At 38.9% G+C, this 17,488-nt stretch overlaps 1 long non-coding RNA gene across 2 annotated transcripts in view; it reads left to right on the top strand.

Annotated features, from left to right (window-relative positions):
- Positions 1-13,373: 13,373 nt before the first annotated feature.
- LOC135209587 (uncharacterized) overlaps positions 13,374-17,488 on the top strand; it is a 701,429-nt gene continuing 697,314 nt past the window's right edge. For both annotated transcript variants that reach the window (XR_010313391.1, XR_010313388.1), the window contains exon 1: positions 13,374-13,656. This is a non-coding gene — a long non-coding RNA (uncharacterized LOC135209587). The remainder of the gene's footprint in view (positions 13,657-17,488) is intronic.

The following is a 17,488-nucleotide window of genomic DNA, read 5'->3' as shown; positions in this document are numbered from 1 at the left end:
ACGCTAAGATACTGGGACATTTCTCTCTCTCTCTCTCTCTCTCTCTCTCTTCCTCTCTCTATCTCTACTCTTCTCTCTCTCTCTCTCTCTCTCTCTCCATCAAATGGCGTCTCTGTATTCCAGTACTGTCTTCCTTTTAAGAATTTCTTCCAACCCCATTCTCATGCTACTTGTATACCGAACGGCTAAACGACCGACTGACCGACCCACTTTATAGAACGGCTCATCCTCCCCCGCGGAGAAAAGCCGAGCTGTTTTAGGCAGAATGATATACTATTCCCCCAATGACAGACGCCGCTGCCTTAAACGAAATATCTTGATGAAAAACTGTCATTAGGGATCCTCATTTCCCGCCTTTAATGGCTATGTGGGAGATGCACGACCCGAAGATGAAGAAGAAGAAGAAGAAGTAGAGGGATCTGGGGGAAGGGAAGCAAGGGAGTGGGGGTTGTGGAGGAAGGCCAATGCCTTCTTGAATTGTCAGTTCAAGAAGGCATTGGGAAGGCTAGGCAGAAAATCGGGAGAAGAAGATGACTGTGCAGTATGCAGTACTTGTACTTTTGATGACTGCTCCCGCCCGTCTGCGGCACTGTTTCATGCGTTTGCCCGACTCGAACTGATAGAGAATTTGTTAAATATTGGCAAGTTACTCACCATATTGTTCTTCCAGTTCGTTTCTCGAAACTCTGTAACATAAAAAAATTAAACAGTATTTCTGTTGTTGCTTATGTTGTTGTAGGGAATCTGCCTGGATGAACGAACAGAAGCGACTTGAATTGGGAATAGTATCCTAACTCTGGGAACATCTTTAAGTGAAAATTTGTGTGTGTGTGTGTGTATATATATATATATATACTGCCTTGTCAATTGCTCTTATACAATAGTTCCCATCTCAAGATTCTTTAAATTCTAGCTACAAATTATAGGGCACTTTATGTAAAAAACCATGTTTAAGCGTCATCCATCTCAGTCAATCTCCATCTCTATTAAAGTCTGCTTCCAAGTAAATGTAGACGCAACTGCACCGAGACAAAAAAGCAAAATGATTCAAAGTTTCAAGGAAAATGGGTACTCCAACAGTCTCTTCGTAAAACGAATAGCATTCAGTTTTGTTATAAGGACCAAACCTGAGATATAGTGACCGAGGACAGCTGCACAATAATGACTGGATGCCTCCACCAAACTTGGCTGCTCTAGGTGTAATCTCAACTGGTCGTCCCAGTACGACTTAACGGCGTTTTATGTCTCTTCCACGTCAACATCTTCACTCTGGATACCGGTAGTTGATATGAGTTATCCAGTCCTCTAGACGGAACAGTTTAAGAGCAAGGCTCCACAGTGTCATAAACAATATTGAACATTTAGTAGCTTAATGATTCATTCAATATATGTCAACTTTGTGAGTTCATTCTAATTACGTGGATCCTGAATCGTCCACCATTGATATTTTTCGCCTTGGACACTGCATGAATCAGTATACCATTAAACATTCAGAAACGCAAAGATATCACATGAATAAAGAAACAAAAAAACAGCTAGAAACTACAAGAATTTGTGGCCTCACGGCTATCAACTGTCCTGACTTTTTCGTGTAATTATGTAAAGCCTAATACTATACACATTTATTTCTATAACTAAGAAATAGAAAGGAAATGGCTTCCAGAGAAAATAAATATAATTGCCTCGAAGGTAATTCATACAGATAAACACTTGCCTCGCGTACACTGGACGCGTATGAGTGTACGTCGGAATGATCAAAGCTCCCAATTTTTTCCCTTCTGAAATTCCTCTCTTTTTCAGGAGAGTGCGAGAGCAATTTTACGGTAGAATGAAAGCGTTTGTTTTTAAAACAGGAAGTCCCGCTTTTTTCCTGTTAAAGTTAATAGAGTACAGATTATTCTGCTAAAAAGATTTGCTGCTTATAAAAGAGAGAGAAAATTAAAACCGAATTGGTAGCCTGCAAACTTAATTAGTTCTCCTGGCTCAGGAACTCAGGTTTCGACTCAGAACACGTTGTTCTGAGTCGTTGTTGCGCGAAATAAAAAGCATTCGTATTTTACCGGCAATACTACCTTATGCCATATACCTGCTACTATAGTCACTGGCGTTCTTTATGTAAGGGGTTTTGACGTGGTGCTGATGAGCTTTCAGCTCAGCCACACGAAGCTGCTAATGGTTTGGAAGTTTTCTGCACACAGTGCCCATCTTTGGTCCAGCATTTAAAGATGCTGTAGCATTGGCTGTTTTATTTCCAATTCTGTGACTTCAGGATCAGTTAATATAAATAGCTTATTGTGGATAACACACTACATCCGCTGGGGTATAGTAGTCACTACTTTCATATATATATTTATATATATATATATATATATATATATATATATATATATATATATATAGTAGTAGTATATATATGTTATATGTGTGTGTATATGATATATATACATATATATATAATATATACATATATAGTATAATATATATATATATATAATATATATCTATATATATATATATCATATATGTGTGTGTGTGTGTGTGTGTGCGTGTGTGTGTGTGTGTGTATTACTGGAAAAATAAAAATGTTCTGTTACAATAGAATTCCATCTAATAAAAGGAGTCCATAAAAACGCCAAAATATAGAAAGTAAGTAGCCTACTATATTTCAGTGACTGCTATCTCTCTCTTCAGGTAGGTAATGACGAGAGAGAGAGAGAGAGAGAGAGGAGAGAGAGACGAGAGAGAGAGAGAGACAGCCATGGTCTCTGAAATATAGTAGTACTTACTTTCTATATTTTGGCGATTTTATGAGCTCCTTTTATTATATATATATATATATATATATATATATATATATATATATATATATATATATATATATATATATATCTATATATATATATATATATATATATATATATATATATATATATAGATATATATATATATATATATATATATATATATGTATATATATATATATATATATATATATATATATATATATATATATATAAATTCCCGTCGTTAACGACGTGAGAACCAATTTCCGAGGCCGTGTATCACCGCGATATTTTCCAGTGCTTGTCCATTCAGGGCGCAGAAACTCAAGTCTCCTTTTCATCAACTCTTCCCAGCTTCGCCTTTGTGAGCCATGTGCCAATGTTTTCTTTGTATGCATACTAACAATCTGAAAATCCTGAGAGAGAGAGAGAGTGAGAGAGAGAGAGAGAGAGAGAGAGAGAGAGCTCTTTTTTCTTCTTCTTCTCCTTCTTCTCGCGCTTTCTCCATTCCTTCAGATGTAATAAAAGCATTCTTTGCCTCCCAGGTTTTCTTTCTAAAGCCTCCGAGGAGAATCATCTCATGCATATTTTCAGAGGACGGTTATATACGTATATACATATATATGTATTTCGGACCTCTCTTCTCTTATGCCTCCATTTCTTTATTGATTTTTTTTTTGCTTACTCAGGGAGTAAGCCTGCAAACTACTTTGTTGCTGTTGTTGTTGTTTGGTTGGTGGGGGGGGTTGTTTAGAAAAGCCCTGTGGAAAAGCATGAAAAGGTCTGAAAAAGGTGTTTCGCGTTGAGTTAAAGGTACAGAATTTTGGGATAAGATATTTATGACTTACTTATTAGAATGAAAATGTGAAAAAATGAATAATGTGCATGTTAAACTGTACAGAACAATGATTATTTCTAATAAAATACAGCGTATTTATTTTACTTTTCGTTGGTGAAACAACGCGGTATTTGACTGTAGATTTTAGCACGCGCCCCGAGTAAGCTGGAGGTCGGATCTCGCTTCGTTTTCTTACCGACGTCTTATTCTGGTAACGATTCGGAAATGTGTTGACTGGCAAGCTATGCCATGAGAGAATTTGATTGGCTTAAAGTGTTGTTATAGCTTCTGTGGTTTATATTCTCTTTCTTCTGTCTTACTGTCCTCCCTCTCCTAAAGGCGCTGTCACACTAGCGAAATTTCCGTTGACTTTTGAATTTGTCGTCGACTTTTCATGTTTTGACGACGACTTTCTGGTGTCGTCGTCACGAATTTTGAAAACGGTACCGATCGAATTCAACCCATCACTACCGTCGACTTTATTGTTTGTTTATATGTCGGAGAGCGCGCATTTCAAGTCATCAGATGCGAGATGGAGTTTTGGACAGTGGACAAGATTGCCAGAACAGATTTTGGTCGAAGAAATGGGGGAGAGACAATGCTTATGGGACCATAAGCATGATAGTTTTATGAAAAAAGGTCTAAAAATAAAAAAATTACCAAGAAATCATGCGACTCAGGGAAAACTTTCCTGAACTTGCTGATCTTTATACAGATAAGCATGCTATATCGTGAATATCAGATTGTTATATAGCCTACTATGAGATTCAGGGTCTCTGTAACACGGTTTTTTGGACTTTGCTCCTAGTCAAAGCATCGGTGGTAGCTGAAAGTTGACATATGTATATTTTACTACCACACAGAAATTTTGTCAGCATTATCAATAACCTAAACCCGATAGTTTTGATTTTTATAGAGTAAAAATTAACTAGCCGACGCCATGGCCAATGATTACGAGCCAAGAGTCGAAAAACATTCATTACGTAAGCAAGGTAAACAAACACCTTTTGACTAAATGTTGCCCCGCCCATCCACCAGACAGAAATGCCATCGGCTCTGAAACCCAAAGACTTTATGAAGGGCGGAACGATACATAGATGTTGGGGGGTGGGGGGGGGGGGGTATCAGTGCTAGCGTAGTAATACTACTGTAGCAGTAGTGCCGCAACAGTATAGCTGTAATATACATGAATTAAACGTTTAGGCCAACTGCTGGGATCCTTGAGGATCATTTATATAGCACTTCTTACAACTACTTGAGAAATTAGTTTTTATAGCCAGAAGTTAAATTTTCTAATCCAACAATGCCCATGGTAGCCTTCAGTGTTATCCTGAATTATAACGAGGCGAAAGTGGGTGGAGCCTCATGAAGTCACAATTCTGACGATAATTATTGGTGAAGGTAAAGCCAATATACGGTACCGGCTATTTTTTTTTTTCAGTAAATAGGTAGATAGCCAATAAATAAAAATTGCTTGACATTGGATATAGCAGTTATCAAATCAAGCTTGTCTACTATGTTTTTGGTAATTACCAACTATTCCCTACATCTTGTCAATCTGATTGTGACCTATAAGGTAGACTGTAATTTCTTTGGAAACTTATTTTGGGAGTTAGACTAATAATCGAAGTGTTTTTGTATTTATTAACATATTTTGTTGGTTTGTTCATTATGACAATTATCATTGGGGAGGTTCAGAAAGGTGTAGTACTGCTTTGCTTGTATTTAAATTTGTATGTCATTGTTGCCAGAGGTTTAGCCTTCGTTACGTATAGCCAATCATCCATCGAGAAAGAGGGAATTTTCGCTAGTGTGACAGCGCCTTAACAATGGTTTCTGAGTGCAACTGCGTTGAGGTTTTCTTCCTGTTACACCTTTCAAACATTTTTCTGTCAATTTCCGTTTCAGGGCTAAATGGCCTTAGTTGCCCCAGTGCTTGGCATATAATGCCAAAATTCTATGAAAATAAAAATTAAATAAATCAAATGTAAATAAATATTATCATTATTATTATTATCTATTTTTCTAATAAATGATCTCTGCTTTCTGTATTTCCCATTGCCCTCTGCTACTTCTTTTAAATTAACATCATGTGCCCTGGAAGCTTGAATTTAAATGGACTTGTTCCATATGAATAGCGTTCATTTCCTGACTAATATATAGTAATTGTAATCATTAAGAAGCTCTTTTCTCAATAACCTACATTGCTTCAGAATAGAATGGACATTAGATAGGATATAGGAATAGGAAATTCATAACATGTAAAGTTACAAATCCTGTCTTAAACAAACCATCTCTTTTCCTACCCAGCTCCGTAGGATTTCTACGAGTTATTAGGTTCGCCAATGTCAAAACTGGTAAATTACCAGAACCCCTCCAAAATAAATGTCTTTTTATACGCTCTTTATATTTGAGCGTTAGAAAAAGTATATGCGCATTACCCTGACACATCATGAGAAGCGAAATTTGATTCTGGTTTACAAAATCGTGACCTACATCATGAACCCAAAAGAATATACCTTAGGAGGGCAACAATTATTCTTGCTCATCACAGCTGCCAGTCCCGTCAGAACTTATCGGAAGCAATAAAGTACGTCCACAGCTCCCAGTCAGGTGTTGCTGTTATCTGAAGTTACATGTTTTGATAAAAGTGGCTTATTTCATATATCTGAAATAGTCTGACGCCCATTTTCGCTTATTTTCTCCTTTCTTTTGTCTAGTTCTTTCGTAAGCACGACTTCGAGGACTGCTCTATGTGGTGGGTATTCTTAGTCAGAAGCCTGGAGTGGTCTAACATTTTTTGTTTTTTGGATTTAATTAAGATGATTGATTCTTTCACTTATTCATACTTAGAGTTATGCTTTACATTTTTATACGGAATAAGAGGCTCGCAGGATTGCTTCTTAACAAATGAGAAACATGTTTTTCTAGCACCTTATTCTTTTATTTGGCAGGAGATCTGCTTATACTCTGTTTTTTTCCATCTGTCCATCCGCCTGTGGTGTTTTTGTATGGTAACACTGCGTTCCGGGCTTTAGGTAGTTACATTCAACGATTATAATAATATCCTGTTTCGAATATTAACGGTGTAATTCGCATACAGAAAATTATCAAAACACTTTTCAGTTGCAAATGTACACTCAGATATCCTTTTATTTACCTAAAACTTACACATAACGTAACTATCTAAAGCCCGGGACGCCGTGTTACCATACAAAAACACCACAGGCGGATGGACAGATGGAAAAAAACAGAGTATAGTCAATCCTGTGAAGATTACAAGAGTTAATAATTAAACTTCTAGGCCTCAATAGTCATATGACGTCATGACATTTGATGTAATTCTTTATTATTTATTTTGATCTGACGTTAAAACTTAAACTTACTGCACAGCTATCAGGTTAGGAAAAAAAAAAAGTTGTTCACATACCAGCAATTCCGAAAATGTCGAGAGCGCGTAGCGACAATATTGGGAGCCATTTCGGATATATGGAAAGCGTTCACTGACGATCAAAGGGAATCATTCAGATCCTTGTTCTGCGTGACTTCCTCTATCAAAAGTAAACCATATCATGGTTTAGGCTCTTTTTCGCGTTCGGTAAAATTGCGATTTTTCCTTTGGCTCGCCTCTCTCTCTCTCTCTCTCTCTCTCTCTCTCTCTCTTTCCATAAATGACGGATTTCCACATTTCCACACTCGTGACATAAATCACTTTTTAAAGTGATCGCCAGCGTTTTCCGAGTTTGGTTTTGGTTAGGGTGTATAAAAAAAAATAGAAAATACAAAATAAAAACAGAATTTTGTCATACTTTTCTCCGCCTATGACTTTCTTTTCATATTCTCGATTTTGTATCTTATTAATACAAGACCTTAAAATCATATGAAAAATTACTATTTTAAAGGGAACATAGTTCTATAAGTTACGTGTTATGAACTTAATAATAATAATAATAATAATAATAATAATAATAATAATAATAATATAATAATAAAATAATAATAATAAAGCAATAATTTTAAATTTTAAATAAAACAGGTTTAATAAAGGTCTTACTTCCAGCATACAATAATAATAACCTAATAATAAAATCCGAATGGACCTTTCTTGTTTGTCCATCACGGGTGGGGGCGGGATAGGTAGGGGATTGGAAAGGTAGGGGAGACATGCCATATCGACCATCCTCCTGCAAACCTGTTTGCCCGCCCTGGGTGTGGGGGACATGATGGACAGCACTGGGTTTCAGCGCAGCGTAGTGTGTCATAATAATAATAATAATAATAATAATAACTAAACCATTAGGCAAATGAAGTCTCTAAAGCACTAGATATTAACTCGAAGTGAATCTGGAAAAAAAAAATGTCAAAGATAATCCATTTAGTGGTTTTTCTTCTTGTATAGAAAGCAATGCAGAAGCAAAGGTGGCGCCCTGGAACTTTTGTTTTTTGCCCCTTCACAGTACTTATTGTGTTTCAGAGTTTGATGCCACATCTCCTGAACTGTCTTAGTCATTTAAGGTCAGTCTGGATAATAATAATAATAATAATAATAATAATAATAATAATAATAATAATAATAATAATAATAATAATAATAATAATAATAATAATAATAATAATAAGGGCGAAGAATTCCACAGTGATGTAAATGTAAATATATATTAGAAATATAAATGTTTACACTTCACCATTTAGGGACTCATGTTATTATGAGATTTTTATTAATAATAATTATATAATAATAATAATATTTGTAATGATTGTGGATTTTTGTTGTGAACGGTTTTACACGACATTGCAAATTTCTTAGCAAATAATAATAATAATAATAATAATAATAATAATAATAATAATAATAATAATAATAATAATATTTTCTCAATCGTGAAAGCTACTTTGGTAACGAAGATGTGGGCGTTAGAATAATGATAACGTAAAAAAAAATATTTCTCCATAAGTTATAAACGTTATATTTTCTGTCGTGAAAGCCACTTGGTAACGAAGATGTGGGCGTTAGAATAATGATAACGTAAAAAAAAAAAAACCATTTCTCCATAAGTTATAAACGTTATCTATCACCAGCAAAGGCAACGTTTCATTAACTTGTCAGATACAACCATGGAAGATAAGGACAATGAACACATTGATGACGTTAGGAATTATTTAAATTAATTAATAGTCGGTGAGAGAGATCTACACAACGAAACGTCAGGGGGCCGGAATCAACGACTTATGAAACTAATTAATATCGCTCGTTATTCTGAAATCACTTCAGTTACGAAATTAATTCCATTAAAAAAAAAAAAGTTTACTTCATCTCCGGAATCTCAGGAATAAAAAAAATCTTCTCTTCCGCAGTTTAATTAAATGCCATTTTTCACCGTTGCATTGTTTTCACTTTTTTCTACTTCTATTTTTTTTTTTTTTTTTGAGTCTGAGATTTCTTTCGGCATTTATAAATCTGAGTTTAGCGAACTTCCTGCTTTCAGGAATTAATGAAATTGGCCCCTTCTGGCTTTTAAGATGATTAATAATATTAGATCAGGCGTGTGAATAGATGGTTTCTCTCTCTCTCTCTCTCTCTCTCACGCACACACACACACATTATATATATATATATATATATATATATATATAATATATATATATATATATATATATATATATATGTGTGTGTGTGTGTGCGCATTCTTGCAGGAGGCACCAGTTTTAATTGCTATAGGACAGCGAGGAAACAAGGAAAATTTAATACATTTATCTTTCTATATGCAAAAGTATATCCAACTCCCTAGAGCTCCGAATTTCTAATTTTTGTGTTAATAATAATAATAATAATAATAATAATAATAATAATAATAATAATAATAATAATAATAATAATAATAATAATAATAATAATAATAGTAATTTCTTTCCATTATCATACACAAATGCAGAATATGCATGCAACAGGGACAGTACAAAATTCAAGAGTAAGGTGAGGTCAAAATTTGTAAGAGTTAAATTTCAAAAAAATTCCCTAGTAATAGCAATGATAAACGCTTATGAAAAAAGTTAGAGAATTATTAAAGATTCTTCACACTGATTTGGCCGTTTACCTTTCTTTTCTTTTCGGTTTTAAATTGTGTTTATATTATTGCGGCTGCTACTCCCAACAGCCGTGGCTCTCTCTCTACCGTGGTCGTAAGTTCTCGTAACCCACATAATTCACTACTGATATCAACGCTAGAAACTGATAGCTTCAGTATATGGCAAAACACCACAAGATTAGCAAAGAAGCTTTTACGACTGGTAATGCCAGGCAGGTAAGAAGCATGGCATGACGATAAGCCTTGAACTGATAGATTTGTTTTGAATTGAACAAACCTCGCAGTTGCATTATGAATCAATTGTTAGGAGAGGGTGGAAAGTAAGATGGAAGAAAGAGAATATGAACGGAGTTACAGTAGTAGAAACGAAAGGGGTTGCAGCTAGGGACTTAAGGGACGCTGCAATGAGACTCAAGTAATGCCTGCAGTGCACCGCACGAGATACACTGACGGCACTACCCCCTTACGGAGAATTGATATCAAAGCTTTAAGAACGATATCAGGAATCAGATAGCGGACAGAGGAAGGGATGATGCCCGAAAAGTAATAATAGAAGTTTCATACCTAGATGAGATCCTGATGAAGAGGAGGTAGAGATGGCTTGGACAAGTCGCAATCCTTGTAGAATGGTGGGCGATAGTATCATCAGAGGTTCTGTAGGAACCAGAGGAGTTTGGAGACCTCGGCCTACTTGGATGAGAGCTATGAAGGGCGGGAGAGACACAAGTCCTATGACTAATACGGCGCTGAAGGTTGTGGTGATTAGATCAGCTGGTGCGGGACAAATTTTCCAAGAAAAGGGTTTAAGTGTAAATACATATGTTTTGAGGGTATATACAGAACTTGACAGTCATTTTTGCCCCGCTTATAACCTAATTGTATATAGTGCACAGTTCCCCTTTTCCAATTAAGCATCAATAATTTCTGAGAAGCAAATTTGAGTCCGATTGAACGTGGCTATTCAAAAACAATAATCTAAACGGAAGTGGACTCGGCGTGAGGTGTAATTGATGTAAGGGTGACAGATCATTTCTAGTTTTCTTGAGATAGACTTTTAAATTGGTTCCTGACTAAGGTGTTCTGAAGCACAAGAGTTATTACGAGAATATGGAGCTAAAATTACTGCAGGGTGCAAGTTTCTCTTATATAGCTTTCCCCACTGCTTGAAATCGTGTTTGCAATGTATAAATTGCTTCTCTCCCTCCACACATGCACAAAGGTACACTACCTGTCATCTGGCTGTAAACAGTAGGATAAAGGTCCTCTTCCCCTCCCGATGTTATTGTGTGACAGATTCGATTCGAGCCACCTGTTTCTTTATCTGTCGTAAGATAGATCGGTGGATTAGAGTGTATGAGGTGGTTGAAGGTAGTGACTGCAGCATTGTAGGGGAATGAACGTTTCTGTTCCTTTCTTCAGTTATTCGGGGACGTGTTAATCTTTAAATATTACGTTAAGGACTGTCAGTTATCCCTGTGTGTTTCCATAAAATTGTCACCCGTAATATTGCTCCTAGACAAGCTATGTTTATATATATATGTTACGATGTGGAATAAGAAAAAAATATTGTAACAATAAATACGTTACAGTATACACATGCTTATACATACATACGTACATACATACATACCTATGGTTACTTGCTATTGCAATGATGTGGATGTTTCCATGCATTTCACCAACTTTACAAATAGGATGATCTAAATTTTTGTCCATCGCATTTAGTCTAGACTGATGGTTTTATAGTGAAGGGTTCCAGGTTGATTTCTGCGTTTTAGGCACCCATTACTTATGTTATTAGTATATGAGATGTTTCTAGTAGCACGCCCCTCTTCATAAGTCCTGGGGCTACTTAGGCATGCAGTTTACCAAGCTTTCTCTTCTGGAATTCTAGTACTTATAGCCTAGCGTTCCTATTATTATGGGCACTACCTCTACTGGTATATCCCACAGCTTTCTGAATTCAATCGGCAGGTCTTGGTACATTTTTCTCTTTCTCCTTCTCTCTAGAGTCCCAAAGTATCTACGCGTATACATTGTCTTTGGTAAGGTCTAGCTGGTCGATGCGCTCGTATCACCCTTTCTGTCCTGATACAGTGGTCCCAGAGTAATTTCGTCTGCTCGTTTTCTACTACTCCCTCAGGATGGCGTTCGTACCACTTGTTGCTGCATTCTATCTGGCCCTTTTTTGCACAGACTCCCGTGAAAGGTTTTTGCCACTGCATCACGTCTCTTTTTATGCTGGTTTTGTGGCAGGGTTAGGCATTCGACTGCAATGTGGTTTCTAGTCGCCTTTTATTTTACATTGCATTTTCCACGCATGGATGTGATATTAGTTTCTTTTTATTATTACTAATATTGACCAAGTGGAAGTTAAAATCTTGTCTAAAATTTGGGATAACTGGATAAAAAATAAAACATATACATAAATTGTTTATGGCATTTTGTTAATTATATTATATATATATATATATAATATATATATATATATATATATATATATTTGTTATAGGCATTTTGAATATTCATGCATACATACGCTCGCATTCACACATGCATGCACACACGTCTTTGTGTGCATGCCTGTATGTGCATGTGTGAACGCGTGCGTATGTATGCATAAATACTCAAAATGCGTATAACAATTTTCGTGAAATATACGAGAAATATCTAATTCATCTTGAATTCATCATAATTCTTTAACGTTAAAGACGTTTCCTGTCGACTGAATAAGACAATCGCAGCCTCCTCCCCCTTAGACCTGTGAAAAGTCATGAGGCAAGTCAGTCAATCCAAAGACTGTGCTTTAAGAATATCCGCAATTCCAGTTGGTATTGAAGTTCAATATAATTTAGCCATTCGAATCGTTTTTGAGCTCGAATAGATTTTCTTTGGTTCTTGTTATTAAGTGGCCGAGTATTGGTTCTTAGCGTTAGCGTGCATTGGAAGTAGCTGCGGACTGGTATTTGGGAAAATGGGGGAAAAAATTAGACATTTTACTTCTTGTTTACTATGTGGTTCTTTTAGAAAGAAATGCTCAATTTAAGGCAGTAGAAATATTTTTTCATTTTATTTTTTTATCCAGTCCAGTTTAGCTTTGAAGACTCTTTTCATCTCTCACAATCTTCAATTCCTTTTTTCCTCCATTCGCGTTTAAATCTAACTTGTCTTTCCTCTGTGGATTGGTTAATACAAGCATAATTTAACTGTCTTAGAATAAAACCAGTGTAGATCACCATAAAATGACCAATACTGTTCACTGTATCTGGTTGTTACTCATTTGAGTTGCAGCCTTATATATTGCTTGCATTGACAAACATTAGCAAATATATTTTTGTATAAGCTCTTGTTATTTATTGTAGAATAGTCTTTACCCAGCATCGAGAGCAATGGAAAGCATCCAATCACTTCACGAATACTAAAAATATTAAAAATGATTCTTGTCAAATATTTCATACTAAGCTCTTTGAAGTTTATATGTTAACGGGATCTACATGCTCTAAAATCTAATAATTGGTAGAACAAAGTACAAAAACAAATTCCTTGGGCCTAATTATCCATGGAATGTCACCTAGAAACTTGGAATGAAATTAAATCAAAATTATGTGATGACGTCATATGAAAACGTTCCCTTCCCTTGGGGTGTTTGTGTTCCGACGCTGTCTGATCATTTTCACTACCATATCGTACCCATGTCACTTGGTCGCGTAAAGTCTTTTAGTTCAAACGTCGCAGGTATTATTTTTGTGTTTGTTATTTATGTGTGTGGTGATCTATACCTTACTGAACTTTAAAACCTGTTTGCCCGGCGGACTAAGAAAGATATTAAATGTTTTGTGAAACACTTGTACTGCTCACAAGAAGTTTACAACAATGTCGTGGTGTGGAAGCCCTAGGCCTATATAGCCTAGTAGCCTAGCTACCCGTGTGCTCTGCTGTCGACTTACCGGTAAGTCACTTTTAAACAGAATTGGTATTGATAGTTTGTGTTAAGTGCATTGAAAAAGTATGACACATTGCTTTTAATGAAGTAGCGTAAATTTATCACAACCTAACCCAATGTAATTTGAGCTAGCGGAGGCAGGCTGGCCTTCTGTGGTCAGAATCCATTGCTCAGTATAGGCTAATAACCCTCGGCCTATCAGAAGCTTCAGGGATCTGGTCATCTGATTAGTAACAGAATCTGACAAATAGGGAATAGGTACGCTCAATGGCTCATACAACAGTACCCAGCTACCCCATAGGCTAACACCAACATTCATGACATAGGCTAGGTAGTAGTAGCTAGGCTTAGGCCAGCTACAGCTAAGCTAACAGTGATTCGATGAGATTTCTGGCATAGCGCCACCCAAATTGCACGTCAGGCCTACCCGTAGGTTGTTACACATTTGAGAGATTGGTCAGCAAAATGTTTCACTCCCAAAAAGGTAGCCATGTTGATGGTGTTAATGCAATTTTGATATTTGTTCATGAAACTTACCTGTCAGATATATATATAGCTGTATTTTCCGAAGTCCGACAGAAATTAAAAAACTTACGACACACGTAGTGGGAGTCAGGTGGTTAGTACCCATTCCCGCCGCTGGGAGGCGGGTATCAGGAATCATTCCCATTTTCTATTCATAATTTTTCTGTCGCCGGTGTTGTAAACACAGTTTTCAGCACCTCCGTCTTGAATTTAGGAAACTTGGCTACTATAAGTACCCCTTTTTGATTTTTTGGTATCTTGACTTTTGGATCGGTGGCTAGGCACACGTTAATTGTGGATTTGATTGATTTTGGCTTGATTTCTCTTTAAATAAGATGTCTGGTTCTAGTTCGGCTAGCGCCAGGTTTTGTACCAGGAGTGATTGTCGAGGTAGGCTACTGAAAGCATCAGTAGACCCTCATACTTTGTGTAAGAGTTGCAGAGAGCATGATTGCATGTATGAAAGTCGCTGCAAAGAATGTGAGTGTCTTTCTGATTCTGGATGGGAGAGCGTATGAGTCCTATCTGCGTAAGCTTGAACGGGATAGGTTAAGGAGGTCTTCCTCCAGGAGCGTTTCAGGTAAACGGCAGGAAGCTCATGTTTCTCCTACTAACCCTCCTTTAATCACTACTCCTAACCCTGTAGTGTTGCCTTCGGGCCCTGAAGCAGTGTCTGTAGAGGGTAATACCCTTACACTTATCTTAGAGTCGATTCGTAATTTAGAATCTAAAGTGCTCGCCTTAGAAGGCAAAAGTGAAGGTGCAAGTGCAGTGACAGTGCTCCTTCGTTAGTGGAGGGTGTGCGTCAGATCGGCCCCATTTCGCCTCTAGGCCTAGACCGCTGCCGGACTCCCAGGTTTCAGGGAGAGGGCATGTCGAAACCGCAGGAGGGTTACGGGGAACACCCACCGATCTGACGTGCCTTCGGCAGTATCTGTGGACGTTACACAAACTTGCCAAAAGAGCGTGCGCGTGCACGCCTCCTGAAAGAGTGTTTCTCTTCTTCAGAGGCTTCCTCCCCGCACAAGGGGTGGAGCTCGCATTCTATTTCACGCCCGCTGAAAAGGAGCGTTGGTGATCGTGACGCTTCACGTCCAGTTTTGGCTCTCGAGAGGCGATCTTCCGCCTGAGAGTGTGTTCGCTGCTTTCCCGCCACAGAAGAAGCGTAAGGAGTCATCGGATGATGACTTTGTGGAGCGCCCCGTCGCTCTCGAGCGCGTTCTACGGCAGTTTCTGGGAGAAGGAAGAAGGCGTCCCCTCCCCTCGCCCCTCGCCTTCTCACAGGATCAGCCGTCACCTGACAAGGAATCCTCTCCTACTGAGAAGATCCTGCGCTCTTTGCATGCAACAGCTTGCTGATGCTCTTGCTAAGAAATGGGACGCAACCCACGTCCCAGGGAGAAAGGATGACCGTCTTCCTGTGAAGAGATCTAGAAGTCTCCCTCCCCCTCTCCTCGCTCGTCTATCTCTCCACTTTGCTTCGCCTGCTAGAGTTCGTGCGACTCCCAGCGGCTCTCTGGAGAACGTGAAGAGGATTTTGCTCGCTCGGCGCATGAAGCGGTATTACCCGCTCGTAAGCTTGCGGTGCGAGAGCTTGATATTGCTTTTGTGAACGCTTCGGTGCAAGTTCACGTTCCTGACGCTCGGTCGGAAGCCAAGCGAACGCCAGTTGCATCTAAGAGTGCTCCAGCGGAAGCAGAGCGCGCACGAGATGTTAAGCGCGCCTTAGTTAATGTCTTTCGCACGCCAGTGGACGCCAAGCGTGCTCCAGCGGACGCCAGCAGCGCGCGGAGTGGACGCCAATCCCGCGCTAGAGTTGCAGCCAGGCGTGCGCCAGTGGACGCCAGGTATGCGCCAGTGGACGCCAGGTGTGCGCCAGTGGACGCCAGGTGTGCGCCAGCGGACGCTCGGTGGACGAAGATGTGGAGTTTCGTCGCCCCCCACCTGTTTGTATGAGTCTTTGCAAGTTGTCCCCCCCGGGGTCTTAGAGATTCGACCCGGAGCCTCCTATTAATGAGTCAGCTTTACCTTCCACTTCACAGCAACGCGCCTCGTGGAAACTTAGACCAGATAGTCTTGGTCCAGCCTATTTGCCTCCAACTTCACCTGTGTCGGAAGCAGAGGTTAGTGACGCTTCGGTTGAAGTGGATGACGAGAAACCATTTGGCGGCAGTCTCCTTCCGACTACAGGTTTTGGACCCGCCTTCTCAAATCAGAGTTTGGAGAGACGTTTCACCCGGAGGCTCCTCGCTCTCCTCCTTCACAACTTTCTTCGTCCAAGATCAACAAGGTCTCGGCATTCGTCAGGATGGAAGAAGTCCCTTTCAACTAAGAGGGCTCTTCGTAAGGTCCATGACTGGATGGAGAAAAGGAAGTCTCAGGGAAAGACTTCTTTTGCCCTGCCACCTTCGAGACTTAGTGGGAATGGCTGGCATTTGGTACGAGAGGGAGAAGACGTAGGTATTAGACTTCCCTCGTCAGCCAAGGAGACTTCGCCAGCATTGTGGATGCCTCGAGGAGGTCTCACCTGTCCTCTTCGAAAGTTTCATGGTCAAACTACGGAAATGGACTACCACCTTAAAGGCCTCTTTCGGACGTTAGAGGTCTTCAACTTTCTAGATTGGTGTTTGGGAGTTTCTGGATGCCAAGTCTAGGAGTTCCGACTCGATTAGTCTGGGGGAGCTGTCCAGCGTAATGTCGTGCATGGACAAGGCCGTCAGAGATGGTTCGGAGGAGTCTTACAGCTCACTTTGTTCATGAAACTTACCTGTCAGATATATATAGCTGTATTTTCTGAGTCCGACAGAAATTCAAAAACTTCCGGCACACACAGTGGTCGGCCAGGTGGTTAGTACCCATTCCCCGCCGCTGGGAGGCGGGTATCAGGAACCAGTCCCATTTTCTATTCATAATTTTTCTGTCGCCGGTGCTGGAAACACCTGTTTTCAGTACCTCCGTCTTAGGATTTTGGAAACTTCATGGCCGCTAAATATCCTAATTGTCTTTTGATTTATTGACTTGGATTTGTGGCTAGGCATACGCTATCTTAAATTGTTTTGAATATGATTCATTTTTGTATATCTGATCTAGTTAGGCTAGTTTTCAGAGGGTGTTGTCGGCTAAAGATAGGGTGTGGCTACCGAAAGCTTCGGTAGTTCCGCACTCGATATGCACGAGGGCTATGTGTCTTGCTTCTTTGTTGAGATTTGTCATGTAAGGAGTGTGAGACTTTGTCTAATTCCATAAGGAAGACGTATGATTCATATGTACGCAATTAATCAGTAAACAAAGTCAGGGTAGGCTAACCTACCTG

The sequence above is a fragment of the Macrobrachium nipponense genome, chromosome 11, assembly GCF_015104395.2.
Source record: "Macrobrachium nipponense isolate FS-2020 chromosome 11, ASM1510439v2, whole genome shotgun sequence".
Taxonomy (NCBI): domain Eukaryota; kingdom Metazoa; phylum Arthropoda; class Malacostraca; order Decapoda; family Palaemonidae; genus Macrobrachium; species Macrobrachium nipponense.
The sequence above is the reverse complement of the archived record's forward strand: the minus strand, read 5'-3'. Positions and strand labels throughout refer to the sequence as shown.